Below are 14,442 nucleotides of genomic sequence, written 5' to 3' on the forward strand. Positions count from 1 at the left end.
TATTTAATAGATCCCAGAAATTCCTGTAAGGTTCTGAACACAGGTTTTTCATCCCAGAGAAATAGTATCAATTCGCTCAAAGCAGCTCTGAGATAACAATAGTCTTAACTGCAGGCACTCTTGCATCTGGTCTGCTCCCTGGCTTGAGCATTAACGAAGCCTTTGTTCTTGCACTAATTTCCAAGAGCATCCTCATTTCTTGGAGGGCTCTATTTAGGACTCAACACCGGTATATTGTTTGTCTTGTGTGTTTCAGAAGGCACTTATCTGATGGCAAGTCAGACTTACTGATCTCCCCATTGGCTATACTCAGGGAAGATTTAAACTGCTTATCTTAATCTTTAGGGGGATTTGGTTAGGCAAGGTATTCAAATGAATTGAAACCAGCAGCCTGGATTTCCTCATTTCTCTGACCTGCTTTTATTTATTCTGGCATTTAGTTTATATCACTGTACCTTCAGGCTTCTTTCCCCATAAGAGGGAAGAAGAAATGTGGATAGTTATTTAAGCCCATGTAGAGTAATGTCTCATTTATTTGGGGATGTTGGAGAATGAGTCACTGCACATAAATGAATTTTCCATATAACTGAAACTTTCTCTTTTAAGCAAAGAAAGTGTTTTTAAAAATCATATAACCTATACAGTCAATAAAGACAAACCAGGGTCAATCTAGGAGACTTGGAAATAAAGATTTCATATTCTATGGTTTGTACCTTCCCCAAGCAACTACACTGTCCCACCTCTAATTCAGGGTTCTCCTGACTTTGGCCCTTTCTAGCTTTGGGCTCTTGCCAAAGTCAAGCTAGCAAAATTTAAAATTATAGAACATACTCATTATAAGCAACAAAGAATATAAAAAATAACTTTTACCTCATCACATAGGTAATCACACACAAAAAAAAATCCTTCCTAGTAGTCCTCAGATACCTAACACAGTTATTCTAGACTTACAGTACTGCCTTGAAATTAAGCTTTCCTACACCACCTCAAGCAGGGAAAGAATTCAGGATTACTTTGATATCCAGTGGCTCTCCCCTCTAGTAAGTTCATCTTTCCTTCAAGACCTTCATGACTAACTGCCTGTGAGTCACAGTCCCAGAGATGAACCAGGTCTTGGTTTGCTCCTTCCTATCATGGCTTTGTGACCCATTAGTCTTCAGTTCTACCTCCTTTCTACATCTCCTTGACACTGTCAAGTCACTACCCACCCTGCCCAGCATCTACTCCTATCAAGACTTGAAATTTCAGTGTCTCTCCTGCTAAAGCATCACCTTTTAGGACCACTGTCAGCTTCCTACTGCTGGTCATACCATCACCACTTCTCCATGAAAGTGTTCTCCCTCTTAGGGCTAGTCAATGTATTCCCAGCTTTGCTCTTCATTAAGCTTACAAATCCTACTGGTTGGTATACAAAAGATCTTCTCTGGAAGCTGTCAAAGTCTTAGAATTTGTCCTTCTTAACTAGTTTTCCTTGTTTGTCACTTCTAGTCAGCTAATAATGATTGCATTTCATTCAACTCCTTTGGTTCAGGTCTTTGGCAGTGTACTCACCACATATGATCAGCTTCTCCTGTGGAGTCTTTTGGGAAGGGAAAATTGATTTGCACCCTCTTCTATTCTCCTTTCCAACTACAGTGGGAAACACTTATCACAGTGGCTGGCTCATAGTAGGTGCTTAATAAATGTTTATTGACTGATTATTGACCACAGTTATTCCCTAGACTTCAGGATAAGCACAAAGGCATCTAATTTCCCATGAGGCTCAGATAAGCTTCAGGAATGTTCCAGAAACATTGGAGAGATGGGAAGAGCAAAGGTTGACTGCTAATGATGGCATTCTTCTTACACAGCAAAGGCCCAAATCTCCATTACATGATTTTTCTAAGATATATTATATGGTCTATTTGGCCTCCATCCTCTTTAGCACTAATAGCATCAGAGTAGTGGAAAAAAGGGGAGGGGTGCCAAGCCTCATAAAGTATTTAGGCCATCTGTTAAGATATAATACCAACAATTATTTTTGCTCTCAGAGTACTAAAGTATACTAAAAGGCACTGAATCATAGCAATATTAATATTCCCAGTAAAGATGAAATTAGAAGACAAACAGAAACTATAGCTCAGTGGAAATACATCTCTCGGGTTCTCCTTGGAGATACAAATAGAGGTATTGCCAGAGTCAGTTGTACGATCATCCAAAGACAATGAGGCATGCCATTTCAAGGGACACAGGGTCACCTGCAATCTGGGCTCATGATAAGCATTTGTAAAGTAATCATCATGAATTTTATTCATGAATTCTGGTTTCAGAGGATGAGTGGGTAGAAAAACTATATGAAAAACTTGATAAAACTTGCCAAATTAAATCAACATATACTTTGATACTCAATAATTTTACCTCAAAGGTAGGCAGAGAAGAGGACAGCAAAAAACATTTTGGATAAGCAGGCTTCTTTTTCTTACTCCTGTAACAAGCAAAAGAGGCTTGAAGAAGACTAACAGAAGTCTCACGCCTATAGAGCATAAATAATTTCTTCAAGAAAAGAGTTGGGAGGTATTGCACGCTATTAAAAGCATATAACAGAGTCCACCACAACTTTATGCTAATTCTCTTTAAATAGGCCATCATGGGCGTATTGTATCTTTTTATTCTTCCTTTATTGACTCTTTGTCCCACTCTCCAGAGTAGCTATTACAAATCTCCTTTCCTCAAGCCTCCTACACTGCCCCTCTGCAGTCCCTCTCAGAAGAGAACCTGAACTCTACATTGCTGAGCAAATGGAAGCCATTCATCATGAACTCTCTCTTCTTCCAAACTCTACAGCTTAAATCCACTCAAGGTTGCTGCAGTCAACATTTCTGCTGGTCAACAAGTTCTTACAGCAAGACTAATGAGTGGCTGAAGCTCAAAGACAGGTAATGGCCTCCTGCTACATTGGTGGATGAGTTCCATTAGATTGGCAATTTCAGTATTGTATTAATTCAAGAGGTGCTGCATTCTGTATGTAGGCCTATACTGAGAGAACACAGTTTTCTTATCTTTAGCTCTATCTTCTTATCTGAAACAGCTGTGGCTATCAGGCTAAGTGTTATTTTTAAGAGAAAAGGGACAAGTGTAGGAGATATACATCTCAAAAAGAATGGCTTCTCAGTCTATCACAGACCACCACCTGTGTATTGGGTGGTGCAATTAAAGCCTTAGGGAAGGAGAGAAGCCCCGGGTTAGCAATTCAAAAGACCACTAGGACCAACAGGTAAGAGTGACAGAATGGTGGATTTCAGCTCCACAGAAAGAACTCCAATGTTCTGACTTAGCTTAGCCCCCGTCTCCCTATTTAACAGAGGAGCAATTCAAATATAAAGAAAAGTCTTCCTGCAGCACTTCCAGGGCCATTGAGATAAATATATGTCTCTATCACAACCTCCACAATTCAGTATTTATATCTCTTCCCAAACACAACCACATAGTCACCTTCATGCCCTCAACATGGTCTTTTATTTGCCAATCTTCCAGTTGGTTTCTAAACCAAATGTAGCCATAAATGACTATAAATCAGGACATTGTATGCTGGGCCCAACATTTCCTGCCTGCATCTTGATTTCTCCTCTAGAGAAATCAGAAATCATACTATATGAACTTAAAAGCCACTTTCAGTACTGAAGTTTTAAGATCTATGATTGATGAGCTAGCTGGTTTTGCAATGATATGAGGATTCCAATTAAAAGCTATATAAGCCTCAATAAGACTGAAGATGTGAGTAACAATGGGCTTCCTGGGGTAGTTTGATGAGCAATCAATCCAAAGCATTTATTGGGGCCGTATTATGTGCCAGGCATTATACGAGATGCTGAAGATACAAATACAAGGACTCTTCCTTTCAAGGAGTTTGCATTTTATAGGGGGAGAAAACATCTATATATAAAAGCACGTACATAATGGATATGAGATAATTTCAGTGGGGAGGCAGACACTAGCAACCCAGAACAACAGCAAAGGCCTCTGTAGGAGGAAGCATTTGAGCAGAGCTTAGAAGGAAACAAGGGACTTTCAGAGGCTAAGAAAAGCAACCCAGTTGGTACAAAGGCCCTGACAGAGGTGGGAAATGGGATACCATGTGTCAAGATCAGTAAGAAGGCCAGTTTGGCTAGACTACAGATTAATGAAAATGAGCCAAGGATAACAATACTAGAAAGATCAGTTGGAGCCAGGTTATGAAGGATTTTAAATGCCAACTAGAGGAGTTTGTATTTGATCTAAAAGATGATAGGAAGCCACTGGACTCTGGAGTTTTTCACATTTTTTGGTGCCACAGACCCCTTTGGCAGTCTGATGAAGCCTATGGAGTCCCCAGTTGTTGGCCACCTATGACACCTGAGTGTCTGGAGACAAAAAGGCCATGATTATGTGTGATCTAGTAGTAGGCCTGACAACTACAAAAATGTCAAAGTAGTGTTGAACACAAACGATATTTTGATATAGCTACAACAACTGCAATGTGATATTAAAATATCTATGATTTCTACTGACGATAAAGTAATTTTGTTTTTGTTGAGTCGGTTTTCAGTCATATCTGACTCTTCATGACTCTCTTTGAGGTGTTCTCGACAAAGATACCAGAGCGGTTTGCCATTTCCTTCTTCAGCTCACTTTACAGATGAAGAACTGAGACAAACAGGGTTAAGTGACTTGCCCAGGGTCATACAGCTAGTAAGTGTCTAAGGCCAAATTTGAAATTACAAAAAGGAGCGTTCCAGACTCCAGGCCTGGTACTCTACCCACGTACCACCTAGCTGCCCAGAGATACTACTAATACTACTATGGTTCATTGCCTATATGTAAATCTGAAGGAAATGCTGAATTTCTTGTAAAGGTTAGAGAAAATAAAGATATAACTCCCCCCCATCCAAGTTCATATGCCCCTTGTAATCTATCCATAGACCACTTGGGATCTCAATTTAAGAATCCCTACACTAGAATTATTAAGCAGGAAATCATAATAGCTGGCATTTTATATGGTTCTTCAGTGTTTGCAAGGTGTTTTATAAATACTGGTGCTTTAGGAATACATTTTGAGAACTCTATAAAGCATAGATTAGAGAAGCGAACAACTAGAAACAAGAAGAACCATTGTCTGGGCAAGAGGCGACGAGGGTTTCAAGGACTAGATTGAAGGCCTGTATAAGAAGAGAGACAAGAATAAAACTACAAATCTCCTCCATTACACCTAATTAGTTGCGTTTAAGAAAATCTGTGAAAAAATTTTCTTTTAAATCATTGTATCATTTTCAAACATAAGAAAAGAATATTCACCATGGAAAAATCATAGGGCATCTTTGCATTAATGTGCAGCATAGTGTCTATTGTTAGATCATAAGCCTTTGTCCCACGGTGCAAAAAAAATCATATATAATATTAAACTACTTTGGAGAACAATCTGGAATTATGCTCAAAAAGTTATTAAACTGACTATACCCTTTGACCCAGCAATACTTCTACTAGGTCTATTTCCAAAGATGATTAGGGGAAAATAAAAATAACATATATGTTTTAAAATACTTATAGCAGCTCTCTTTATGATGGCAAAAGAACTAGAAATTGTGAGGATGCCCGTTGATTGGGGAATGACTGAACAAGTTGTCGTAGATAATTGTGATGGAATACTACTGTGCTATAAGAAATGATGAGCTCAGTGATCTTAGAAAAGCATGGAAAGACTTGCATGAAATAATAGAGAGTGAAATGAGCAGAATCAAGAGAACATTGTATACAGTAACAGCTATATTGCTTTTTAAGAACAACTTTGAGCAAATAAGTCATTTTGACTATTATAAATATCCAACTTAATTACAAAGGAGATATGAAGAAAGATGGTATCTGCATCCAGAGAAAGAAATGATAAATAGAAGACTGTATAGAATGATTTTACACATATATATTTATTATATAATAGTATGATATCATATATATAAAATCATATTAGTATATAATATATACATTTCTATATATACCTATTTGTGTCTAATGGTAACCATCTCTAGAGTGAGTTCAAGGGGGGGGGGAAAGAAATTTACATGATAACTTTATATTTAAATGGAATGGCAAGATTTACATAATAAATTTTCAGTTTTGTATACAATCATCTTTTTTATTATATATTATGAAAATGCTTGTTTTATTTCATAAATTAAAATAAAATAAAAATTTTTAAAGACTCAGCTCAAAGTCCACCTTCTGAAAGATCTCTTTCCTACTCTCCACTTGCCCTTCCCCTGCCCACTGCCAGTTCCTTTCCCCTGATATTACCTTCCATTTGCACTGCATATATCTTATACATACATAATTATGTACATGTCATTTCCCCCTATAAGAATGTGAGCTCCTTGAGGGCAGGGATCTCGTTTTTGCCTTTCTTTGTATTCCTGGTGCTTAGCACAGTGCCTAATACATAGTAAATACTTAATAAAGTCTCACTTACTGACCAAATAAGGAAAGTTAAATGCTACAAAACAGATTTAAACATTAGGTTTTCACGTATGCTGAGCTACCTCAGTAGTAACCTTGGCAAAGCCACGTTTGATCAGGTCATCTTGCACAGATAGATTTTATTTATGTTATGAAAAAAGAAGCCGGCATTCAGGAACTCACAATGGAGTTGTGACATTCAGATTAGTAGCTTCCTGGAACAGTAAGGCGTTAATAATACAATTAGACATTTTCAGTCCCTCCACATAAGAGTCAGAGTCCTCTGCCTCGACAAACATATCCTTTAAGAGTACTGACAGTATAACCATATTTCTGGTTGGCTAATTGTAAAATCCCTTCACCTTCACATACTGTAATATTTCTCAAGCATTTTAATTTTTTTAAATGTATTTCAATTTTGAAAAAAAAATGCCTTAAGTAATCAGGTTAGCTCAAGTTTTCCACTTTATGGTATTGACTGGGTCAAACACTTGAAAATTATGTTAAGAGGCTTGGATCAAAGTGAGCCAAATTGATTTGGACCTTGTTCAATGCAACTTCTAGCCCACTGCCACCAAACTTTAAGCATTTTTATGAAAAGACTAAATGCTTAGAGCAAGCTACAGATGCTTCTACTCTCACAAGGAATTAAGTCTTGGGCTCAGTATCAGAAGCTAGAGATTATAGTTGGGGGTAATTAACACATAGAAAAAGCAAAAAGCAATACTTTGGACTGTGGGGAAGATTGTTGGGCCAATCACTCAAAGACAGGAGAAGAGATGTTAGTAACAGTACAACCTTGAGAACAATTGCCCTCGTGAGAGGACTTATGCTGGGTCTGAGCAAAGGATAAAGGTCGTTATGTGCAGAGCAATTTGGTCAAGGAATGCTATGCACCAGGACTACCATCTCCAAAAGACACAAAGATAGAGCACTCTTCTTCCCTGAAGAGGTCATGATCCCCTATAGGTGCCCTGGTGGTCCCGGGCTAGTTCCATCTGATAAAAAGCTCACCCAGATTGCAAATATTAACTGAGTGGTATTAACGCGCATTCATTCAACAAATATTCACTGAGTGTCTCCTACGTGCAAGACATGGTGTGGGTACTAGGGATGGGAAAGCACAAAGAAGCAAAGACATAGGCCCTGCCCTCATGTAACTTAGCTAATAGAAGAAGTAAAACAACCACACAAGTATTTCAAAGAAGAATTGGCCCTTATCCTCTAAGTGGTTTTAGCTTAAGGTAGAATGACCCATCACATAAAATTGTTACCCCAATATACTCTCACTATTTGGAGAATCTGTGTTTTTTCTGTTTCTTCTTTTGTTCCTTTCTGCCTGAAATCTTACAACCTTTATGGAAGAGCATATCACACCTATTCTTTGCTGTGGGAATTCCCAGTAGCCTCTGGACAAAAGCAATATGGTTCTGACCCGACATTAGTCGGACATACTGAGAGACCTAGAGCATAGAAATTAATACTTATCCAGACTGGTTTGGAAGCAGACAACATTCACACCTTTGAGTTCATTTTTCCTTGCTCACTCTAAGTGGGCATATTGTTCATTAGATGCCACCTGTTCAAGAAGAGTTTACTTTGCACCACAAGGATTGAGGTAGGGCGGAGGGGATGGGGTTTCCTAGTCAGCACCTTCTGAATCCTTAGTTACTTCTACTCATCAGACACAGTTAAATCATTCTGGGAACCCATTCCCTAAAATGGAAAAAGCGGATCCTTGGCAGATGAAAGCAGTGAGTTTAAATGCCACCTATGATAACAACATCTCACATTTCTAGAGCACTTACATATTGAAAAAGTACTTCCCAACCACAAACCTGGGAAGGAAAGAAGGAGAGTGAACAAGTACCATTACATTTATTTTATAGATGAACAAACTAATACTCACAAAGGTTAAATGACTCATCTAAGGATATAACAGGTAAAAAGCAGAGTCAAGGTATAAACTCAGGCTTCCCAACTTGAATCCCAGCATTCTTTGCGCTATATGAGGTTGCTTTTCATGATGACAAGACTAAAAGGCAATGAGGTATAGTACAAAATGAGCTGAACTTGACATCAGAGGAGTTGGTTTGAAACTTGGCTCTCCTAGTTAGTAGCTGAATAACACTGGGTAAGGAACCAAGGCGCTATTTGAATTTAACACCCCTGGATAGTGAAGACAGTGGCAATGCTTCCTTAGATACTTGCTAGAGGTATGACCCTGTCATTAGACTTTTTTCAGCTCATCAGTAAAATGGAGATAATAAAGCATCTACCTCACAGGGTTGTAATGAGAATCAAGAAAGATAATGTATGTAAAGCGTCTTGCAAACCATAAAGCATTTTATAAAGTATTATTGCTCATTATTATTTTTTTAATTAGACTTTTTATTTTTAGTTTACATCACTTAGTTTTACATGTTCTTGAGTTTCAAATTTTCTTCCCTTTCCTCCCCTCCTCCCTCCCCCAAGATGGCATGCAGTCCAATATAAACCTTTGCATTAAACTTATTTACACAATAGTCAACTTGCAAAGGAGAATTATGACCAATGGAATGAATCATGAGATTCTCATTATTATAAATAGTGGAGATATACATGAAATGAATACAAGGTGGTTAAGGGAATAAGGATCAAGAAAGTATTCATGTGATTTACTTCTAATGGTAGATCATGGCAAGGTTAAAGTTAAGATGGCAACCATTTACCCAACCCCCATTTTGTCCTAAGGTACCACTTTGTCACACGGACTGTCTTAAGGTAGGTAGATTTTATTTCCTCAGAAATCCACCCACAGTCTTCCCTGATAAAGGAGATTTTGCAACATTTTATTGTATTTTCTTGTCTTCTTGTTATCTCAGTTCCCTCTTTTTTCTCACTGCATGGGTACATCCTGAGCTCTCTGCACCGTCCTAGCCAATTTTTTCATTTCTCAGTTCAAGGGCATAAAACTGCTGAACACCAAAGAAGAGTGGGTTATTCAGGATGGAGAAATATACCCTCTGAGTTGTCTCCACTTCAGCCAGCCACAGCAACTTGCTATAAGTGACTGTAAACATCCTAGCTGATGAGGGCTTCTCCATCATCTCTAGGAAAGCAGCTGAGTTCCTGAATAATCCATCATATCTTGCTTGTAAACCATCTGGATAGTGGTGAATAGGCCATTTTTTTCTTTTCCTCCTCCTGGGACTTAACTGGGATGGGTTGAGGAAACACAATCAGTGGTGACTCAAGCTGATGGCAGAGAAATAGACTTTTCAAATCCAGTAAGGAGTATAATATGTAACAGGTCTGTCCTCAGAGAGTGGGACCAGAGAGACTGTGCTACATATGTGTGTATTTATTAACTTTGTATTTGTACCATATTTTGTTTTTTATTTCTTGTTCCCCTATTAGATTCCAAAGTTCATTGCAAAAACAGACTATTTCATTCTTTGTACTTGTATCCCCAGAACCTAGAACAATGTCTGGCTTTTAATATATATTTGTGGATTAAGTGATTATTTGATTTATTCAACTTTAAATTCCATCCATTCACCCACTCAAGCTATCCTACCAACTGCCTGTACCTGTCCTGCTCCTTCCCACCCAGAAAAGCACATTTTACTCCAGTGAGACCTGGATCTCTATACCCAGGTTTTCCTAAATCCATGTCCCAGTCCCTGGGGAAATCAATATTCTCCCAGGGCCCTAGCCAAATTATTTATGATTATTTACAAACTAGCTTATAGTCCATTATATCTAATGGCTGGCCCTAGACACTAGAGTCTAGTTACTCACGTGGTCTAGAGACTAGCCCATGCTTCAACTTCATATCCCAGCCAGCTAGCTATCTACCCAGGCCATCTCTCTATCAGGCTTCCCTTTGGTCTACCTTCCCAAAACAAATTCCTTGCCTGGTTACCTCTCCCCTATTAAGTATTCCTATACCAGAATTCAACCTACTTGAGATTAGGAGCTGTCTTTTAAATTTTTTCTATCTCCAGCACTTAGCGCAGTATCAGGCACAGAGTAAGCACTGTGAAAATAAAGTATTTTTCATTTCTTCATTCTAGTTACACTCAATGAGTTCAAGTTGCCAGGACTGAACTGCCTATGTCTTAGATCAGAAGTATCAAACTCCAGGATTCCCAATGAAAGCAAAAATAGATTAAAATCTAATGGGGAAATGTTTAACAAAACAAATAAAAATACAATGCAATCTAGATAAAGTTAATATGCAATTTTCTCAATTAATATGCACTGGCAGGGATCTACTTGTATTTGAGTTTGACAACACCCTCTTAGGCGGTAGCACTGAAAAAGTGGCAGATGTAATTGCTGAGCCTAGGTGCTAAAAAAAAAAAAAAACACTGTGGTGAAAGGAAGAGGTACTTCATGATTGGAGAAAGGCAAGTGTCCCAATTTTCCAAAAAAAGTGAAAAAGGTAGTCTTCAAACCATAGGTTAGTGGAATCACCAAGATTTCCTCTCCTCTTTATCCTAGACTCTCAGATGGAGCAGTCACTTCCCCACAAGATTCTCGTCATTTCCAGCCCAGCAACCAGCTCTTCCTTTTAGTAAAAATCAGATCCAAAATAGAAGTTCCCCTTCTTGGTCCCTCTGACTTCTGAAGGATAAAATTGTCACCTAAGAAAATCAAGGAGTTATTAACTGTTCTGCTTTGGGGAATGAGAAAGCTCCAGCAGATGTCTGGATAATTGAAGTCCCTCATTACTTCTATATCATGCCTTTGTGTCAAATGTTTCCCAAAATCTTCTATTCCCTCTTTCTGTCCATGTAGTCTGAGGTATATTACAGAAATAAAATCTTTTCTGATTCTTATTACTTTGACTTTCCTCCAAATTGAAGGGTTACTGGCTGGGTAAAATTACCTCAGAGCCCACACAGTAAATTCACACCATAATGGTGGTAGAGAAATTCCACATAGGCTACCCAAACAAATCAAGAGAGAAGAATATTGTCCACTAGAAATTGCAATTGTAACTTTGTCTCATCAGGCTAGCTGGTAAAGCATGGCACATTTGGAGTGTATCCAAGTTACAAAAAAAAATGAATTTAAAGGCAGAATGTTGCACTAGCTTTTGGAGTCAGAGGATGTGGGTTCAAATCCCATCTCTGTCATTAACTCCTTGTGGGATCTTGGTGAAATTACTTAATCACTCTAGCCTCTGTTTCCTCTCCAATAAAAATGAGATGTACTAGGTAACTCCTAAGATCCTTTCCAGCTCTGAATCTATGATCTTAAGTATGGGGCACAAAGCTGTCAAACTCAGTGAAGACAAACTTTTAATTCTATTGGTCATATCATTCTATTTTTGTCCTACCAACCTACATTTGGACCCACTTTCAACTCAAGTATACCTCCTATAGAGTTACTGTTTCATGAATGTACTATCTTTGTTAAATGGGAAAGTCTTTCTTACATTTCTAATGACAGTAGTCATTAGACAAAAGCAACCAGGTGGCATAGGGGATAGGACTTAGAGTCAGGAAGACTCTAAGAGAATGAATCTGCCTCAAACATTTAATAGCTCTGTTACCCTAAGCAAGTCACTTAAAATCTCTTGGCCTCACTTAGTATCCTCATCTGTAAAATGAGGATTTTATAATAATAATCTTAAAATAATAATTCTATTATTATAATAGCACCTACCTCACAATGTTGTTATGGGAATGAAAAGAGATAATATTTGTTCAATTCTTTGTAAACCTTAAGATGCTATACAAATGTTAGATGCTGTTATCAATAGTAGCTGATCCAAGTTTTTAACTCTGGCTCCACACTGACAAACCTCATGCCTCTGCCATGCTTATAGTCAGCAAACTTCTGTCATCCCTAAAATTGACTCTGCTATAGAATCCAGACAGGTTCCCTGTCCAACAGAATGAATCCCACATATGAGACCTGATGTGGCAGAATAATGGAGTCCAGGAAGTTCAACTTATTCTGGGAGACTTGTTGAATTATCCCTTTGAAGATAATCTACTATGCTCAAGCAAAGGGCAGACATCACCAAAAATGATGGTAATAAGTTGAAAAAGAACATGTGATCCTTAAAATCATCGTTCTCAAGAGATCCATACCCTATTAGACCCATAATACTGAGCTCCACTTTCAGATTTCCTATTGAGGAAGAATGGTTCATTTCAGGCTAGAGAGGACAAAAAGTTTATACCAAGCTAAATGTCATAGGATTATATGAGTACCAAATGAGCAGTATTGATCATTTATCATTCCTGTTACTCTTTTACATAAGAGTTAAATGATAAATGAATACAGTATTGGCCTCATACTCTGAATGTCTATTACTATCTCTATGCAAAGGCCAGGAAAACTCTCATAATATTAGGCCCCTAAACTAAGTTCCACAACGACAGAAATTCTAGAGTATGACTAGGAAAACACCAGTGCTTTTCAAGGGATCATCTGATTCATTTTTTTTAATGTTCTATTGATATTCCTTGTTTTTACATCACCTGCATTTCCTACCATATCATTCTCCATTGTTCTTCCCAGAAAGTCAACCCTTATTAAAAAAAGGAATTAAAATTAAATTAAATGTTAATTTAATTAAATATTAATTTAATTAAATTTAATAAAAATTAAATTTAAATTTAAAAAAAATTAAAGGAAGAAAGGGGGCAAAAATTCTACCAAAACCAAACAACATATCAAAAGAGTCTGACATTATATGCAGTATTCCAAACCCATGGATCACTACTTCTATAAAATAAAGGGTGGAGGCATTTTCTATTTCTACTTTCAGGCTGAACTTATTCATTATAAGGCATTAAGTTTTGTTTATTTTTACCATTCTTTCCATTGATTTTGTTGTAGTCATTATGTATGTCATTTTCCTGGTTCTACTCTCTTCACTTTGCACTGGTTCGTATAAGTCTTCTCATGATTCTCTATATTCACCATATTCGTTGTTTCCTAAAGCCTAGTAATATTCCATTTAACTCATACACCACAGTTTGATACCAGTATTTTCAAAAGAGGTACTGTGAAGACAGTGATATCACTGAAAATAGTACAAATCTTTATGAGTAGAATCCAGATACTGTTTCTAGCTCTGTTCTGGCCCTAAATCATTGTTTATCTTTAGTGCTGGTCCAAGATATAGTTATTGGTGGACTATCAATGTGTACCTGAATTGACTAATTCACCAAACTGTGTGTAATAATACAAGCAATATTATTTTTGACAACCTGAATTATTTTTCTCTCCTGAGAGACCAAGGATCACATAGGGGAGGCCTCATAGAGTTTAGGGCAAGGACAGTCTTAATGACATTGACACACTCCCTTGGGAAGTATAGGGTTCCCTGTTTTATGCCTCACTTGCTATTAATAGGTCATTAAACAAAGTTATCACTGAGGTTACATCTGCCGTGGAATCTTGTATGACAAAAGCACCAGTCATCTTGTTGGAGGAGAGACTATAAAGTAACACTCAACTTTTCCAAACCCCAAAAGTAAAGTCAGCAAAAAGTAAATACAGTAGGATCAGGTGTATGTCTGTGTAAAGGCATATGTGTGTATGTATGTATATGCATGCATGTACATATGTATGGTCAGCTGTAGATTAGTAAGGACTGGTTGATGGACAAAAATATTTGTGAATCCTCATCTTCTTTTTTCTCATACTTCCATTACAGATACCTTGGATGCAAAATCGAACAGCCTTACAAATGCTTTTCTAGAGCTGAGGAAGCTGGCCATGTATCTGTAATTTCTGATGTCTTCCCAGTAACTGGCAATGATTAAATCTTTCATTCCTGTGGCAGAGATAGAGTGATGGTGTTACTCATTAGGGTTTAGGAGAATGATGAGATGAACTGAAAAGCCAAAGAGTTTGAGGGGCATTACATCTTATTGAAGTCTCCAAGTATAAGGACAGGGGTTAGAGTGGAGAAAAGAATGTGGACAAGACACTGAACTCTATGAGAAAAAAGAGAAAATTATCTAGGGG

This window comes from Trichosurus vulpecula, chromosome 9 (assembly GCF_011100635.1).
Source record: "Trichosurus vulpecula isolate mTriVul1 chromosome 9, mTriVul1.pri, whole genome shotgun sequence".
NCBI classification, from domain to species: domain Eukaryota; kingdom Metazoa; phylum Chordata; class Mammalia; order Diprotodontia; family Phalangeridae; genus Trichosurus; species Trichosurus vulpecula.